General features: G+C 39.6%; 1 pseudogene; it reads right to left on the bottom strand.

The window, feature by feature from the left end:
• Positions 1-18,639: 18,639 nt before the first annotated feature.
• LOC103259483 lies at positions 18,640-19,501 on the bottom strand (annotated as a pseudogene).
• Between the last annotated feature and the right edge of the window lie 468 nt (positions 19,502-19,969).

Genomic DNA, 19,969 nt, shown 5'->3' with positions numbered 1-19,969 from the left:
TTAGATTACTGTCAAAATAGACACAAATATTTGTCCTTTACATTAATTATCAGAGGTGATTAAAATAAGGATTTGCTGAAAGTCAATCCTGAAGAACTAATGTATTTGTGACTATTTTATGTGAAATACTTAAAGAAAAATAATTGTCCTAGTATTATATAGCAACTTTATATGTTCCTAACTGGTATAATTTAATAGATGACAACGTGATGAAGCTCTACAATGGTTGGTGGTTTTGTAACTCTAATTCAAGCACAATTAATTTGAAAGGTTTCTAGAATCATAAATGTGACTAAAGTTGACACCATGATTTATACTAATATTCATATATATTTATAGTCTGATAGAGAATTGCTAAAAACATTGTATTAATGAATTATTGAATCTTATTTAAATGACCCTAGAAATCATCTGGTCCACATTATTACTATACAGACAAGGGCACTGAAGCCTGAAGAGGTATCAAGAGGACCTGTTGGTTTTAACAATTTAGTAGAAAAATTGGAAAGAAAACGTGGGTGTGCTGTGTCCTGGGCTACAGTGAACATTGTATTTGCTGCACCTAGTTTCCCTTTATTTTGAGAACCTTCTCATCTCAAAATAAATGTTCAAACCCTAACTACCAGTTCCTATGAATGTAACTGTTTTTAGAAATTGGCTTTTACAGATGTAATGAAGTTAAGATGAGGTCACACTGGCTTACTGCAATGAACCCTAATCCAATGGCCGGTGTCCTTAGAAGAAGAGGAAGATATGCATATAGAGACAAGCACGGGGGACAGAAAATGTGAAAGCACAGGCAGACACGTAGGGAGAGGCCAAGCGAGGATAGAGGCAGAGACTGGAGTGATATGTCTTCAACCAAGGAACACCAAGTATTGCTGGCAACCACTGTAAGCCAGGAGAGAGAGAAGGAACAGATTCTCCTTCACAGACTTTATAAAAGAGGCCAAAGTAAGGAAATCTCTCTTCACACACAATGTTACAGTTTTTGCTTTTTACAATCATGCATTTTTCTTAAATTAGGAGGAAAAAATGATCCAGCATTCATTTGTCCAATGTTTGCCCATTTCTACTGCTCTTCCATCATTACTGACATAATACATTCTCCTCTGGAATAATTTGTTTACAGCCCGAAGAACTTCCTTCACCCTTCCACCAATAGGTGTTCTCCATTTATCTACAGACAATACATTCCAAGACCCTCAGCAAATGCCTGAACCCTCAGATAGTAATAAATCCTCTATATTCCTTTGCAGTTTGAGTTGCAACAGCCAAGCTAGCAAATTTCTCTTCCCATCTCCACAATTTCACAAATACAAGGTTTGTGTTTACCCTAAGTATCAGCAAATTCAGCGTATTTTCTTCTTCTTTTTCCTTGTTAAATTGAGAACTTTCATTTTTTGACTTAAAGGAATCACTTCATGACTCTTCTTTGCATACCCAACCTGCCCACTTCATGCTTCTTGCACTTTGGGACCACTATGAAATTAAGTAAGAGTTATGTGAACACAAGCACTGCATTACCATGACAGTGTAACTGATAAAACAGATAGATACTCAGCAACTAATGGGCAGCCAGCATGGACATGGTGGGGATGTTGGACACACGGATGAATCAAGTCCCTGGCTGAAGAGGTCATCAAGTTACTTACAACAGTGTGCAACTTAAAACTGAAATGACAGAAATGTGACCTTAATATTTCATAATCCATCCTTTATTGTTAACCTACCTGCCATGATTCAAGTGAGTTTCTTTCTTCAAAAGTTGAAGCGCATTCTGTTTTGTTTTATTAACTGTTTTTAATGAACTCCAAGTGTTTAAAACTATGTTTTATAAATGTCTTCTATTTGATGCATTGAGGTTACTTACATTTAAAGTAATTACTGGTATGCTGATGATTAAATTTACCACATTATTGTCTATTTGGGGGAAGGGCATTCCTTCTGTGGTTGGTGCTGCTGCTGATGATACTGTTGTTTTTGTTCCTCCATTTCCTCTTTTTTTTCTTTATCCACTTATCTTCTGATGGACATTAACATTGTTTCCACATCTTGTCAATTGATATTTCTATTGCAAGACAATGTTTCCGGCAGGGCTCAATGGCTCAAACCTGTAATCTCAGCACATTGGGAGTCCTAGGTGAGAGGCCTGCCTGAGACCAGGGGTTCAAGACCAGCCTGGGCCACTTGGTGAGACCTTGTCTGTCAAATAAGTCAAAAATTAGCCAGGCGTGGTGGTGCATGCCTGTAGTTCCAGCTACTTGCAAGGCTAAGGCACAAGGATCACCTGAACCCAGCTGGACGAGACTGCAGTGGCCATGAGGATGCCACTGCACTCCAGTCTGAACAACAGAATGAGACTCCAACTCAAAAAAAAAATTAATTTTTTTTGTATGCATGTGGATATCCAGTTTTTCCAACACTGTTTGTTAAGCAGACTGTCTTTCCCTCACTCTGTATTCTAGGCATCCTTATTATTAGTTGACCACATATGCATACATTGTGCTCCACTGGTGTACATGCTAGCCTGTATGCTCATGCCATACTGCTTTATTTACACTTACATTTTTATTTACAACCACAGAAGGAATGTTTTATTTACTGTAGCTTTGTAGCTTTCAGAAAGTATGATGTCTCCAGCTTTGTTCTTTTTCTCAAGTTTGTTTTGGCATTCATGTTCACCTATTCTCTATGTAGATGTATTTCATTTATTCCTGTAAAAAATAATGCCTCCTAGGTTTTGCTTCCGAAAGTATTTATATGTAGATTGCTTTGGGTACTACAGATGTTTTAACAATATTAAGTCTTGTAATTTTTGAGCAGGATTCCCTTCCATTTGTTTGTGTCTTACTCATTTTATTCAAAATTTTATACTGTTCATTGTATAATTCTTCCACTTCCTTAGTTTATTCCTAAGTATTCTATTCCTTTAGGTGTTATGGAAAATGAGATTCAGACACGCTAGGTGGCTCTGCAGGTAATCCCAGCACTTTGGGTGGTTGAGGCAAGTAGATTGCCTGAGCCCGTGGATTCGAGACCAGACCAGGCAACTTAGTGAGACCTAGTCTCTACAATAAAATTTAAAAATTAGCCGGGCATGGTAGCATGCTTGTAATTCCACCTGCTTGGAAGGCTGAGGTGGAAAGATTGCAGGAACCCAGCAGGCCAAAGCTGGGGTGGCCATGAGCGTGCCCCTGCACCCCAGTCTGTGAGACACAGTAAGACTCAAACTCAAAAGAAAAAAAAAAAAAGAAAATGGGATTGTTTTCTAATTTCATTTTCAAGTTTATTGTGTATAGAAATACATCTGATTTTTGTATGTTTATTGAGTGTCTTGTAACTTTCCTGAATTCATTTTTAATTTTATCATTTTTTGGGGGGGAACCTGATAGGTTGTAAATATATAACATATATATATATGAAAATATGAATATATATATATATATATATATATATGACCATGTCACTTCCAAACAGAGTAGTCTTACTTTTTTATTCTAATATGTATCTATTTGATTTCTTTTTTCTTGTTTAATTGCTCAGGTTAGAACTTTCAGTACTATGGTGAATATTGGTTGGAGAGTAGGCATGACTGGCTAGTTCCCAACCATAATGCAAACAATTTTAGCCTTTCACTATTTATTATGATGTCAGCTGTCAGCTTTATTCTAAAATCTTTATTGTTTTACGGTACCTCTCTGTATTGGCTTTTTGAAAATTATCATCAAAGTCTGTGAATTCTATGAAATGTTTCTTCTGCAGTTATTGAGATCAACATGTCACTTTTAGTCTTATTAATGTAGTGAATCTCAAAACTGATTTGTACAGTTGAAGCATTCCTGTATACCAGAGATAAATCAGAAGCTTTTAATTACAATTTTAATAGTTTAGTTTCTGTCAAAATAATGTTGTTATATACACTTCTAAAATATCCATTGTTTTTATTTTTCAATACATTTTCAATCTCATCTCAGTTTTTCAATTTAGTGTCATAAAGTTGTTCATACAATTACATTGATATCCTAGAAGATCTGTTGCGTTAATACCTTTCTTGCTTTTGATCTAGGTGATTTGTGTGTTTGTGTTTTTAAATGTGTTTCCAATTGTTCTTGGCAGATGTCTATCCTTTTTTGTGTTTTTACTTGAAAAGTATTTTCAATTTTTTTGTTTCTTTAGAAGCATTATTTAGAATACATGTTTCCAAATATTTGAAGATTGGACAGAGGTTTTTCTGATATGGCTTCTAATTCAATTGTGATCAAATGATACTCTGTATTGTTCAAGTCTTCTTACTTTTATTAAGCATTTAAATTTCTCATGACAAATTTAAATTTAAGTGTATGAGATCATTTTTCACGGTTCAGAATATAATCTATATTGATCCATGGTTTGTATCACATGGAGTGTTCTAGAAATGTCAATTAAATCATGTTAGTTGATAATGTTACCCCAAACTTTTCTATCTTTTCTGATTTGATTTCTACTTATTTGATTCATTACTGAAATAGTAAAATCTTACTGTAATTGTAAATTTTTCTATGTCTCCTGGGAGTTCAACTAAGCTTTGCCTCATCTATTTTGAGGTGTTCTAAGCATAAACATTAAAATTGTGTACTCTTGATGAATTAACATTTATGGTGAAATTACCCTTGGTTTTTCTGTTAATATTCTTTGCCTTGAAGTAATATGTTTTAAAATTAGTATACCATTTCAGCTTTCTTTTGCTCAAAGTTAACATTTTTTAATGCTTTCCTTCTTTTTTCCTTATAGTCAACAGTATCATCTTAATTAAAAGAAAATGCTAGTAGACTGATAATATTGGGTGTTACTTTTTCATCAGATATGATTTTTCTGCCTTTTCTTTATGGTGTTAATGACATTTGTATTATTATTGATAATGTTGGGTTTAATCCAGCAATTTTTATGTACGCCATATTGTTCTAAATGTATTTGTCCATTTCTGTTTCTGATGTTGATTTTAGGATATTTTGAGTTATTTTAATGATTTTATACACACTGTCTGTGCTGTAAGCTCCAGTTTTTAATCTCAGGGAGTGCACCAGGGTCTGTTTGCATTTCCCTTTGCTGAGTCATGCTTGAGATATTCTCTCAAGTATGCTGAAACACCCATAGAATTAATCTCGTTTTTTTTCACAGCTCCCAGGAATCAGGGCCCTTCCTTGCCTAATTAACAATGCCTTAACAACAATTTTTTGTATATTTTGTTCATTTTGTTCAGAGAGGAGAATTAATCTTGATAGACGATAAATATAGTCTGTGTTACTCTGTCTTGACTAAGAAAAAAACATAGTTTAATTCTATGCAGTCTTATCATACTTTGGCAAGTATAGTATTGTAGGTAAAGAATCTCAAAAGTTATCATATATTGAACTCAAAAATTACCATGTCTATTTCTAAATAACTTCAGTTGATATTAACAAGTATTCAGGAATATCAAAAGTTGCCTCAAAAAAGTGATTTTAAAAAACTCACAAAGATCCCATTTATTTTAATAAGGTTAACTTTTCCCCCTGTTAGTCTCAGCTACCTCTTACTTTGCTCCTCATAACACTAAGCTAATGGGACCTGCAAAAATATCTCAACAAAATAAACATTATTGACATGTTAGAAAAAAGCCAATATGTGTAAAGTTTTTTGTTATTTTATGATGACGCTTCAAAGTTAACCTGTTGCCTCATTCCCATTTGACACATGCAAATGTTTGAAGTATTTTATAAAAATTAATGTGATTTGTTATATAAGAGTTTTATTATCATACACATAAATATAATGGATTTTAACCACATGTGTTAACAGAGCATTATAATGAAGCTGCTATTAACCCTTATTCTATACTGGCCATAAATGTTACTAATATCATGTGAAAATGTGGTCTAAATAAAGTTTTAGTAGAAACTGATACTGAGTTTAGCATATTCAGTAGCGTGAAACCAGTATTTTAATGGATACGAGATCTCTATTGTACCTTTAATAAATAGTCAAGAGTACTTTCAAAAACTGTTATTAGGTGTCAGTAAATCTTTCCCTATCCGATTTGGTCTGATTAATTCAACCCAAATATTGAGCTGTTGTAATTAATGTAAGGAGTGGTATAGTATTTTCAATGTGCTTATTAGTTGCTATATGTTAAAAATACCACCAAGCAAAGAATATACCTACAAGGGACATATGTCCTACCCTTCTGTGATTTTATTTATGCATGCATTATACATCGAGTACAAAGAGAGAAGTTTGTAGCACACACACCTGGTTTTTTATCCTGGTCCTACTACTTTCTGAGAAAAAAGAAACTTCACTGTCCTCTCTATCTAGCCACTCTCCTCCTTAAAAATATGGAGTTTTAACTGAATGCATACTATAAATATCTAGTGAAATGAGACATGAAAAATCAGTTTCTGAAATTTGGCATATATATATGTAATGTTCACACTTTTCTGTTGTAATAAATACAAATTGTCATTCAAAGAGCATCTGGCAAGACTCTGGTGTGGCTGACGAAGAAAAGCAGTACTGACTGCTATGTATCAGGCCCTCATAAAGGCCTACCATATGTCAACTCCCTAGTACTTACTTGTGTGGCCCTGGGTGGCGTACCTTACCTCCTGTTTTTGATCCTTTATTGCTGCCTCCGTTGTGTCACTAGGTTAGAAAGTTAGATTATGGGCAAATATACAAATCAATACATGCAAAGTAACCATTAGATCAGCTCAGAGAAGTCAGACATATTGACCAAGAGGTTTATAATTTATATTTGGAGTTAAAGATTTTCTGATTGGCAGTTAGTTTAAACAGTTCATCTTTGTCTAAAGATTTACATAGTAGAAAGGAATGATGAAACAAAATCAACAGGGTTGTGGGAGCCAAGGCCTTGTAGATGATGTTTCAGGGATGGCAGCCCTCAAAGCACAGGTGATACTGTACCTGAGTCAGATTGAAATTTGATATCTTATTGCCACAAAAAAGTGTGTTTAGTTATGATCTCTATTTTAATGTTAATGCCAGTCAGTTGAGCCTAAACTCCAAAGGGAGAGAGTATAAGGAAGTAAGTTCAACCTCTCTTCTGTCATGGCCTGGAATTTAGTGTTTCAGGTTTCTCTGAAATTCCCTTAGCCAAAAGAGATGATCTGTTCAGTTGGTTGGAGGCTTAATATTATTTTTGGTTTACTCAAGGTTGTCATCCGTGACACTAATTTCACACAGACTCAGGGTTCAAATTCTTCACTAAACATGTGAAGTTACAAAATTCTACCTCCTAGTCCCTGGAAACAATATTTTGTGTATATCCAGTTAAAAACACATCAGACCACATGCATGTCATAACTTCCTCCGCAGTTGAGTAAAAAGCAAAGACATGAGAAAAGGCAGATTAATAAGAACTAAAGTTGTGAATACATAGCCTCTGGGAAAGTTAAGGGATGAATAAGTCATATCAGTAGGGGAAGGAAGAGTCCCTGTAAACAGCAGTGACCATTCTCCCAGTCTCAAGACTAGAGAGATCTTGCCCAGAGCTTTTGTCATCCAGGTGAACAGTCAAGCCAGAGAAGGCCCGGCTTATTGTACGTGCAGGTCTCTTCAACTATTCATTGTGGAGAGTCTGAAATACGGAGTCTTCTAACTGAACTGATCTGCCCCATGGTCTCCCATACAAACACACACACACCATACACAAGTGCACACACAACTCTTGAGATTTGGGGCTTCTGACTTATGTAATTAGGGCAGGTTAAATATACATTAAAAGGATCTAGGTTCCTTTTTCATGGACTAATGTCCTATTGTTGAAACCGAATATGCAGAGAGAGACTTTCTCATTATTTAATGTGATCTGTACATGGAGTCATCCATGGAATTCTTTCTCCTGAGGTTCTTAGCAGGTGCCATGGTGCCTCGGTAGCTGTTTTTCTTCTTTATATCACAGACATCATTGTTCTGACCAGGTGTCTCCCAATAGTTGATCAACAATGCTGGCTACCCTAAAGTCACAAGGAACAACCTGGCTGGGTATATCCCTGGTGTCTGTACTCAAAGGGAGACTACAAATCCATAGTGCTATTCTCCAGTGTACCACCCATGTTGAGCAATGGGGTCTCACGCGCTCTGTGTGAATGGGGGACCATATCTGGATACAGGGGGAGATGGGACCAGAAAGCTATGGAAGGAGAGATGGTATCTAAAGTCCTGGAGCCAAAGGTTACCTTGGATAATGATGTGGATGAGGTGCTGCTCATTAGAGCAGAAGTCACTTGAGGAACCATGATAGGAAGTCTTATCAAAATGGAGCTGGGGAGAAAGGGTTCCTGGTCTTGCCCATCGAGTGTCCTAAATTTGGGCTAACTGGTAGTTTTCTAGGCAAAGGGATGGTAAAAAAGATGGAGTGAGACAGGAGAAAATAAATGAAGGTGGGCAGATGCAGGCTGATGAATTTTCAGGATGCCACTGCCCTGCAAACAAATTTTGGATTGGAGAGCCTGGGGGTACATCTGAAAGTCACACTTTGAAACAGGTGTACTGTCAATGCAAATAACAGGATCTGAAATGGGGTGTGAGGTGAAGTGAGAAGATCTGTTAGCTGATTGACTAGAAATGACTCCTGTGGAATTCATAGGCTTGCCAGGGTAACAAGGGTCATGGTGGAATGGCTTGGATGAAGGGTGAGGAAGGAAAGAAAAAAGATGGGAATCACCACACATGACTGCCTGGGACCTCCTTTATGCAGGACTGAGACTTGAGGAGAGGGGCATAAAGCTAGAAGCATAAGATATTTGCATTGTGCTCAACTCTGTCCCACCACAGTTGCAGTGCAGGTGGCAGCAGCAGGAGCAGTGGTTTTGCACTTGCCCTTGGAAGGCCTATGACTGGCAGCTCTGGGTGGGGAAGAGCTCCTTGGTGGAATGCATGGGGCTTGTTGTCCTGCATCTCCTTCTCAGGCATCAGCAACATCAGCCAGCCTGGAGAGCTGGATACTCTAGCATCTCCCTGGAGAACTTCTCCAGCTGCAAGGAGAAGCTTGGGACTGGGTCCACGAGGATGGTTGCATTAATCTCAAGAGTTGGGACTTCACCAGCAGAGCTGTGTTCACTGGGATCTGTATGTTGTTCCCAGAAAGAACTCACTGAAGACACTTGGGCCTTCTGACTCAAATTCTTTTTTCAGTATGAGCTGGGAGGTTTCCCTCCAGAAGCACAGGACTGAGCTTCAAGGAGGAGAGTTGTCACTGGGTCACTAGGGGCTGAGATGTCAATGACACCTTTTCCTTGGGGTGGATCCTTTCTTGACCTCCTGCTCTTTGGTCTCATTCCGATCCTCCTCTTTCCTCAACTTATTGGGTGGTCTTGGGCCCTCCCCTTGATCTCCTTAGGGAGTCCGGATGGTACCAATTTCATAGGACTGACAACCTGCTCTGGTGGGGAAGGCAGGAGGGTATACTTGCGGTTGAGAGGAGAGATCCTTGCAGAGATCAACTGTCTGTACTTCAGTGACTTCTCTGCCGACAGTACGCGTTTCTTCTCTGGGGCTTGACTCCAGGATTCAGGCGGTGGGGTCCCCAGAGTGGAGCCCGTGGCCTGTGGAAGAGGACCCCGCTCCTTCGGGGCGATGTAGAGTCTAGGGGGTGGAGTCATATGACCCAGATGTGGGCTCAGCAGCCTGCGGGCAGGAAAAGGGCGATGCGCAAGCTCAAGAGCCGCGGGTTGGCCCTGGCCAGGTGGGGCAGCCTGGCGGAAGGCGGGGACCGGTGGGATCCGGCGCCGCCGGCATCGCCGGCGGGTCCAGAAAACCAATTTAGCGAGGAAGAAACTGAGTAAATTGCCCATGGCGGGCCCGCTGTGCGGCCTGCGATCGCCAGAAAAGAGTTAGCGGCAGAGACGAGCCCCCTAGCGACCAACTCTTCTCTCAGCCAAGCACACACTGGCCACCCCCGCGCCTGTGACGTCTCAATGGGGCTCGTGACAGAGGCGGGGCCCCCGCGTCAGGGCTCGCGCGTGGGCCCAGCGAGCACCACGAAGAGGTGACAACTAACAAGCGCGAAGCCCCGCCAACCACTGGCGCAGGTCGACATTCTAGTGCCGGGGGAGCCTCCTAGATCTGCTTGCAGCTGATTGGCTCCAGAGGGGTCTCTTGGTGGGGGTGGGGGGAGGGGGAAGCGAGCAGGGAGGTTGGTCCGCCTTGGGCACTCAGTGGCTGAGTATCCTTGGCTTTGTCCTTCGGGTCACCAGGGGGCAAAGCCGCCTCACACGCAGTCGAGGGGCAGCCCAGGTCTTCCAGACTTCCCCAGGACCTCCCCCATCTCCTTGGCTGCCCTGGTCGCAAGGGTCACGAGCCCAGCTGCGAGGGGGTCCCAAGAGGTGACGTGGTAGTTAGACTTGATACCAACTTAGATGAATTGATGGAGACGAGAAGTTCAAGACCAGGCTGCACAATAAATTGTAACTTAAACTCTACAAAACAGAAAAATTAGCTAGGCAAGGTAGTGGGTGTCTAAAGTTCCTCTACTGGAGAGGCTGAGTCAGGAGGATCACTTGAGCCCATGAGTTTGAGGCTGTAGTGAATCACGATTATGCCACTGCACTCCAGCCTGTGCAACAAAGTGAAACCCAGGCTCAAAAAATAAGAAACAAATAAAACTTCATGTATACATACATGAATAACATCATACATCACTGACAATGAAGAACTTAAATAATAGGAATGGGGTCAAGTCTCAAGAAAACTAATGTAAAGATAACCCGAGGAAAGGTAGTCAGTGCTGAGGGAATAAAGCAAAGATTTGCAAAGAGAAAGAAAAAAATGTTTTGTTATCCACTTTCGACAGATATGCGCTAAGGCTCACAGGCAAGCATGGCATATGCTTTATGCAGAGAGGACTTTTATTTGGAAGCAGGGCTAGTAAAAATCTCCAGCAACTGCATTCTTGGTTGTTATTAACACTGGTCTTGCTTTCTTTGCCTTTCTCTAGCAATTAGTCTTGTGATTCCTTTGGTGGGACCATGGATAGACACAGGAGGGTGATTACAATGGGGAGGGGGTTAGCTTGATCTTGCATTGCTGGGAAACAGATACTTAGGATAAAGAGTAATGAGTACAAAATACACTTACAAGCTACAAACCAATTATCAACAGCTATCCCTGGTTAACTGGGTTACTCCTTGGCTTATTATTAGAGAGCAGGGTGTTTGTGGAACACAATAAGTAATTACAAAAGCACGTGAAAAGAATTTTTAAAAAGTTCAGTTAAAATGTCTGCATTTAAAACATCAACTCAGAATGTACCAAAGACCTAAATGTAAAACCTCAAATTATAGGAATCTTAAAAACACAACAGACAGCCTTACGGAATTTGGAATAGACAACCAATTCCTGATCAAAATCCCAGATGCCCAACCATAAGAGGTAAGATAGACAAGTAGGACTTTATCCAACTGAAAGGCTTCTGCACAGTAAAAGAAACCATCATGAGAGTGAGGAAACAGACCACAGAATGGGAAAAATATTTGCCAACTATATATCTTACAGAGGCCTAATATCCAGAATCAACAAGTAATTCAAACATGCTGAAAGGAAAAAAACAAACAGCCCCCTAAAAAATAGGCAAAGACATGAATAGACACTATAAAAAAAGAATACATATGAACAACCAACATACACATGGAAAAAATGCTTAGCCCCACTAATCATCAGAGAAATGCAAATCAAAATTACGATACCACCTAAGAATGGCCATCTGTTGTAAAATCAAAAACAAAAGACTCTGGAAGAGAAAAGGGAATGCTTCTATACAGTTGGTAAGAGTGCAAACTAGTACAACCTCTGTGAAAAGCAGTGTGGCGATTCCTGAAAGATCTAAAAAGTGACCTTCCATACAACCCAGCAATCCCTCTTCAGGAAGTATACCCAGGGATCCTCAAATTATGATATAAAAAATATATCTGTACACACATTTTTGCAGCATTATTGACATAGTAACAACATGGAACCTACAGTGCTGCCCACTGAAAGTAGAATAGACTTTAAACGTGGTACATAACACAATGGACTATTATGCAGCCATAAAGAAATACAAATATGGACTTCAGAGCAACTTGAATGGATTTAAAGTCTAAAATACACAGTGATCTATCACAGAAACAAAGACCTGAGTACCACATGTTCTTACTCATAAGCGGACACTGAACATTTATCATAATACTATAAGAAAGGATTTGGCAGTAGTGGGAAACTGCCAGAAGAGTGAAGAGGGGGCACTTAATATCAATAAGGGTAACTGATTCCAAACCAGGTGATGTGGGGACCAAAGGGAGGTGCAAACTGTGCCTGTATTAGGACCACTTATCTACCAAATCCTGAATTGTACCCTACATATTTTTTTGTAATGGTCGCATTTAAATGTCTGCACATTAGCTAAGGTGACTCCATTTTGACTTTACCAATTTTATCCTTTCAACTAACAATCCTAAATGTGTCTGCGCAAAACAACAGATATTGAAAATACATGAAAACAAAAACTGGAGAAATGAAAGGGACCTGTACATCGACCATATGTATACCTAACCCTGAATTGTACCCAACATCTTTAAAATAAATATTCTAAAAATAGTAATAATAAAATAAAATACATAGAAATAAGAAATAACTTTTAAAATAAAAGTGATTCTCTTCTGGAGGCACTGATCACATATTATTTTAAAAAAGGAAAACAAGATATCTACAAATATTGTGTCAAACCTCATCACTCCTCTCTCTCTAACTAATAGACCATGTCGGGCAACAATATAGTAAGTATATAGATCACTTGAAAAACACTAAGTTAATCTAATTTGGAAAATACCCCGTCCAACAATAGGAGACACACCTTTAAGGTAGACATGAAGCATTTGCCAGGACAGACCATATTCTGGGACATAAAACAAACATAAATACATTTTAAAGTATTAAAATCACACAAAGTATATTTTCTCACTACCATGTATTAAAACAGGAATTAATAATTAAAAAGGATCTTTATACATTCCAATTACTGAAATTGAACAACAGATTTCTAAAGTAACCACATGCCAAAAAGAGATCACAAGAAAATGCAGGACTATCTGGAATTGAACAAATGGAAACATAAAATACAAACTTTATGGGACATGGCTCAAGTATTTTTTTTTACTTAAAAGTTCATATTTTAAAAATGCTGACAAATCAAAATCTAAGTTTCAAGCTTTATTAACTATTAAAGCAATGAATTTCATTAAAAGACCAGAAATGTAGAAAAATAGAACATTGTGGGTCCAGAAATTCACCCATCTTTTGATCTTTTGAAGGGATCTTCTTATGTAAAAAAGTACCTTGACTCTTATTATGAATCATATTTTAAAATTGAATTAAAGATCTAGGTGTAAAACCTAATGTTATAAAGTATTTTTAAAAATATGTTGGAAACCCAGGTAAGGCAAAATTTATTAGGCAGAATTCAAAATAATAATAATTTTTTTTTTTGAGTTGGAGTCTCACTTCCATCACACAGATTGGAGTGCAGTGGGATACTCACAGCTACCCCGGAATCGACCCGCTGGGCTCAGGAGATCCTTCAATCTCAGCCTTCCAAATCCGGAATACAGGCATGTGCTACTATATCCAGCTAATTTTTTTATTTATTGTAGAGATGAGGTCTCACCAAGTTGCCCAGGCTGTTCTCGAACCCATGGGCTCAGGCAATCCTCTCACCTCAGCCTTTCAAAGTGCTAGGATTACAACCTCAAAATAAATTTTTTAAAAATATGCACTGGTTTTCATCAAAACTAAGACAATTTGCGTTCTTAAAGACACAAAAAATGAACCATAGAAAAAGAGAAAATATTTTAAAGAACTCCACTTTCATAAGTGAAAGAACTCCACTTTATTACATGAAAACACACACAATAATTTTTTTAAAAACTCTATGAAATGTGGGCAAAGATTTGTGTAAACATTTTAATAAAGAAGTGATTTGGGTGCAAGATAAGCCCATAAAAATAATCGTGTTTGACAATATTATTAATTAGAGAAATTTATATTATTCATGAGAAGTAAGAATACAATAACTTTTATAAAGAATTAGACAAGAAAAACATGGAACAGAAAAATTCAAATCCACACACAGAACTTACAAAGACAATTTCTAATAAATATACAGTACACTAAGTTCAGAAATATATTTAAAAGAAAAATATTAATTTTCAAGATAGGTTCACTTTGAGATGCAATGATTATTTCACTTTAGAACAAAAATAAGAACAACAGACTTCTCATCAGAAACTTTGTAAGCAAAAGAAGTAACATACTTGAAGTACTGCAAAGAGTAATGTATTTAAGGCACTGAGAAATTAATGAAGAATGACACAGCTCTAGACATAAAAAAATCATTTGGTCAAATTTAGTAGTGATTCTGGATTCAAACACTAAGCAACAAAGAATAGAAGGTATATTGCTTGAAATGCTAAAGGAGTCTATCAAAAGTATGGAAATTAAAATTAACAATATAATGGCAGGGAAACGCCTTAAATTTAAGACTGTGATAGGAATTTCTGTAGTCACTACTCCTCTTCAACATTGAATTGAACCTTCCAGCCAGTACGATATAAAAATCAAATAAAAAACATATAGATGGGGAAAAAAATCCATATTCATAGATAAATATGAATGTTTACATAAAAATTCAACAAATAATTGTAAAAATAGAATTACACACAAAAATATAATGCATATAAAAATAACATTAATTCCCAGTTGTGTTTCTGTAGGCCATATAATTAAAAGTTCTGCTGAAATAGACATCATTCTGTAAAGCAAAATGTTACATAACACTAACGTATAACTCTAGGTAATATGTGTCTGAGTACACACAAAGGCCTTCAGTCATGAGAATATACTGGAGCACAAGATCAGAAAATACAAGTTCATTGGTCACACACTCAGGAGAATGAGGCCATCATGCTGTGATGCACATGCTGTTGCAGTGGCTCTGTTGACAGTCCTCCTGGTCTAGTGACTCTGCTGTACTACATTTCAGCATCTCTGAATCAATTTCATACTGCTCCTTCCTTCTTCCTTTATACTACATAAACTCCCTTAAGAAGAATTAGATTGCATTTATTATTACCTATTCAAGGAAGTGTGTCTATTGTTCAGAGGTCCCCAAGAGATAAGAATAGTAATCCCTAACATTTAATAAATTCTTATTTGGTTTTTGGTCACAGCAGCTTTTATTGTTCCCTAAAAAGTCCATTTTCCTATAAAGACATTCATTCACATGAGACAAATACCAGGTTTTTCCAAAGTGCTTAAACGCATCCAATTCCCTTGACTTCAATGAGAATAATAAGGCACCAAAGAATGCTTCCACTTCAACACTCAAGGTCATCAATTCCTGCAGAGTCCTTGGTTTCTGTGACAGGGGAAGAATATTTGCTAGCAAATAGTTGAGTTAAAATACAGGCAGATAGACTCTTAATCCTCATCTTCAAGTTGTGAATTATTTAACATATTGCAACAGACTTATATTTGAGACTAATTATGTTTTGTAAAAATTTGTTTTAATAATTCCTAAACTTTACTCAAAAATTTTCTATTCTACTCTCTATATTTTTCTCTGTTCTCTCTGTCTTCTTTTCTTTCCAAAAGTTCCCAAAGACAATTCCTAAAAAATTCTTAGTCCTATAGTTTAATTGGAGACAAATTTATCCCAGCAATTTTCAGGTCTGTGAACGTCCTGAGTAACTGGACATTAATAGATAACTACAACGTAATGAAACTTTACAATGGCTAGTGGTTTTGTAACTCTGATTCAAGCACAGTTAATTTCAAAGGTTTCTAGAATCATAAATGTGACTAAAGTTGACCCCATTATTTAAACCAATATTTAGTATACATTTATAAAGTCTGATAGAGAATTGTCAAAAACATTGTATTAATGAATTATCAAATCTTATTAAAATGACCCTAGAAATCATCTGGTCCACATTATTATTATACAGAGACAAGGACACTGAACCCTGAAGTGGTGTCAAGATGTCCTGATAATTTTAAAGAATTGGTAAAAAATATTTCCAAACTTGCTGTTAATTTAAAAGCATTAAAATACGTGTTTCAGAACATTTGGAGATTGGACAGATGTTTTTCTAATATAGCTTCTAATATATTTGTGCTCAAATGTATTATTCAAATCTTCTGACTTTTATTAAGAGTTTAAATCTCTCATGATTACTTTACATTGAAGTGTATGAAACCATTTTTTTCATGGTTCAGAATATAATCTATTTTGGTACATGGTTTGTATTACACAGACTGTTCTAGAAATATCAATTAATCATGTTGGCTGATAATGCTGTCTATATCTTTTCATCTAAGCCAGGGATCCCCAACCCCCGGAACAAGAACTGGTACCAGTCTATGGTCTGTTAGAAGCCAGGTTGCAAAGCAGGAGGTGAGCAGCAGGTGAAGCTTCATCTGCATTTACAGCCACTCCCCATCACTGGCATTACCGTCTGAGCTCTTTTTCCTGTCAGATCAGTGGAGACATCAGATTATCATAGGAGCGTGAACCCTACTGTGAACTGCACATGTGAGGGATATAAGTTGTGTGCACCTTATGAGAATCTAATGCCTGATGATCTGAGGTGGGGCTGAGACAATGATACTAGCGCTGGGGAGTGACTGCAAATGCAGGTTAACATTAGCAGTAAAATGACTGCACAGTGACCATAATAAATCAATTGTTTGAAGACTCCTATCAAAACCCTATGTGAGTGGCAAGTGAGTTGTACTTCAATTGTATAGTTGCATCTGGTGGCAGGATTTAAGTCAGAATTCAACATTTATTTTAATTGGTGTGTGGCCCATTAATTATTTTATTTATCACTTCCATCTGCATCTCTTTTTTTATTGGTGAGTTGTTTAATTATTTAATTACATATTACAATGCAATAATAACATGCCCAATAAATATTATGTGCTTGAATCATTCCAGAACCATCTCCCAATCTGCACAAAAATTGCCTTCCATGAAACCCATCCCTGATGTCAAAAAGGTTGGAGACCACTGTTCTAAGCCACATGTTTCCCTATACTAAACATAGCCATCTCAGAAACATTGCAATTTTAAAGAATTTTAATGAATAAGATATAATTATACACAACTTGAATATAGCAGAATACATAGATGCAAATTAGGAGTGCCTTTGAAATATATCACTTTTTTTGGTTGCTGAGTCAGGGTCTCACTCGGTCATCCAGGCTGGAGTGCAATGGCAGGATCACAGCTCAACGCAGCCCTAACCTCCTAGATTCAGGTGATCCTTCCACCTCAGCCTCCCACGGTGTATGCTGCCACAACTAGTCAATTTGTTGATTTTTGTGTAGAGATGAGGTCTTGCTATGTGGCCCAAGTTGCTCTCAAACTCCTGGGCTCCAGCAACCTTCCCAACTTAGTCTCCCAAAGTGCTGGGGATATAGGTGTGAGCCACCACGCTGGGTTGTCATCACTCTGGGGGCTGTGCAATGATTGCTGTGACACTATTACTGCTCTATACATTTCTAAGGCTCCTGCTTAGTAATCGCCTTCCAAATCAATTTACTAAACAAACAAGAACACCTGCCTCCTTGCTTGATGGTGACAAGCCTTAGTCAGCACCCTCTGTCTCTCCCTCACTCAGCTGAGCCCCCACCACTGAGCTTGGATGACAACCCATCCTATGCAGAGGCCTTGGCCAGTCTGGCCTAATGAAGATCAGTAGCAGAGAGGCCACAGACCAGTCTGCCACTGAAAGGGCACAGAGTAGACCCTCTGGAGTGGCCTTACCAAACCCCCATGGGAACTCTCAATCCGCCAATGGTGACCAGCCAGGCAACAGAACTGCCTGCAGGGGCACTGCTCATCTTAAGAAGTCTAGTGAAGACTTCAGGTTGTCATGTGGGGTCAGATTTTAATCCTCTTTGGATGCTCCTTGCTAACAAGGGATCTCTTCACACCTAACAGCATCACCATCGACTTCCCAACTGGACACGTTTCAAGCCTCCTCCTTCCCCTAAAAGGGCACTGCAAGCTTAGCTTAGAGGGGAAGTCTCGTCAAGTTGCCCAGGCTGGTCTTGAACCCATGGGCTCAGGGAATCCCCTTACTTTGGTCTCCCAAATTACAGGCTTGACCTACCGTGCCAGGTCATTCCTGGCTATTTTTAATGTTAACACCAGGCAAGCACCCTGAGGAAGGCAAATCTGTTGCAAATATATATATATATATATATATATATATATATATTTTGGCTAACGCAAGGACTTTATTTACAATTCTGCTTTGGGAAAGAAAACACTTGCTGAGGCCCAGGACAACCCCACCTGCTAGCTCAGGATCCGAGTCCAGATACTGTCCTCCAGCCTCCCTTCCTGCTAGGCAAAGACACCTGTGTGTGTATGTGTGGGTGTGTGTGGGGGCGGTGCTTGGAACATTGGGTTACAAGGAATAGGACCTTCTATTGAAGATCTGCAAAACAAAGCACTGGGAAATACTTTTAAGAGGGAAAAAACCTTGTTTAAGACTCCCTTGGGGGAAGAGGAACCCTGGGGGGCACACGGGACTGAAAGCCTCTGGCAGCCGAACCCTAGCCTTTCTTTTTTCTGAGCTTTTCTAAGTACACCTGCAGGAACTTCTGAATGGAGTCTCTGGAGAGGAAGCTGACAAAGTTCTGGATGTGCGCGTCACGCTGTTTCATCAGGCGGTCTGCTGTGGCTTTTCACATCATGGCCTTGGTCAACTGTCGAGCATGGTCTGGAATGCCCAGCCACTCGGCCATCGCTGAGAGCGCTGTGCTCTGCACCTGGTTCTCGGGCGCCACCTGGTCCACTATGCCCACCTGGAGGGCCCTTGCCAGTTGGAAGAGCAGCCCAGGCTACAGGGCGCACTCTGCACCTCGGTGTCCAAGGGTGTCTTTGAACCAGAAGGGGGCGATGATACCCAGCAGGGTCTCCAGCCCTATGTTGTACTTGGGGTCGTCGCCAGGATGCCGCAGTCACAGGTGAGGGGCAGCAGGCAGCCTCCGGCGGGGCGGGCTCGGTTGACGGCAGCGACCGGCACCAGGTTGGTCAGGTAGAACCGCAGCCACAGCGCCTGCACGTCCTTCCAGGACCCAGTGTCGTGGGCCGGTTCCGCCCCCGCATCTCCCGCAGGTCCGAGCCCGCCGAGAAGACGCCAGGGCAGTCCGGGGACACCACCAGGCCGCGGGGGGTCTTGCCATTCTCTAGCTTCTCCAGACCAGCTCCGTCAGGAAATCCAGGCTGAGGCTGTTCACGGGCGGGTGCTTGAATTTCATCACTGCAACCCCTGCGGCCGCAGCCGGTCCACCAGCATCGGGTGGCTCCCGAAGCGCCGCGCCATCTCCCCCCCACCCTCCACCTGCCCGGAAGCCGGGCCCCCAAGCAGAACAGGGCGAGCGCGGGGGCACACACTGTTGTCGCCAGCGCCATCTTGACCGGATCAATAATAAGTTTTTAAATATTCAAAATATAAAATAAAAATGTTTGGGGAGACCAGGCTCGGTGGCTCAGCCTGTAATCCCGCGCCTTTGGGAGGCTGAGGTGAGTGGATTGCCTGAGCCCGCGGGTTCAAGACCCGCCTGGGCAGCGAGACCTCATCTCCACAATAAATCAAAAAATCAGCCGGGCGTGGTAGCGCGTGCCTGTAATTCCGGCTACTTGGAAGGCTGAGGCGGAAGGATCGCCGGAGCCCAGCAGGCGAGGCTGCGGTGGCCGGGAGCGGCCACTGCACTCCAGTCTGGGAGACAGAGTGAGACTCCAACTCAAAAAAAATAAAAAAAAAATGTTTGGGGATATTTGTTTCATGTCAATTAAATTATAAAAGAATGACCTGAAATATTGCTTCTGAGCAACCGGATCTTATTAAGTTAGGATTACCCCAAAATTCATCTGATGCAC

This window comes from Carlito syrichta, unplaced genomic scaffold (assembly GCF_000164805.1).
Source record: "Carlito syrichta isolate Samal-C Ts95f unplaced genomic scaffold, Tarsius_syrichta-2.0.1 Scaffold302784, whole genome shotgun sequence".
Taxonomy (NCBI): domain Eukaryota; kingdom Metazoa; phylum Chordata; class Mammalia; order Primates; family Tarsiidae; genus Carlito; species Carlito syrichta.
Note: the sequence above shows the minus strand (reverse complement) of the source record. Positions and strands in the feature narration are given on the sequence as shown.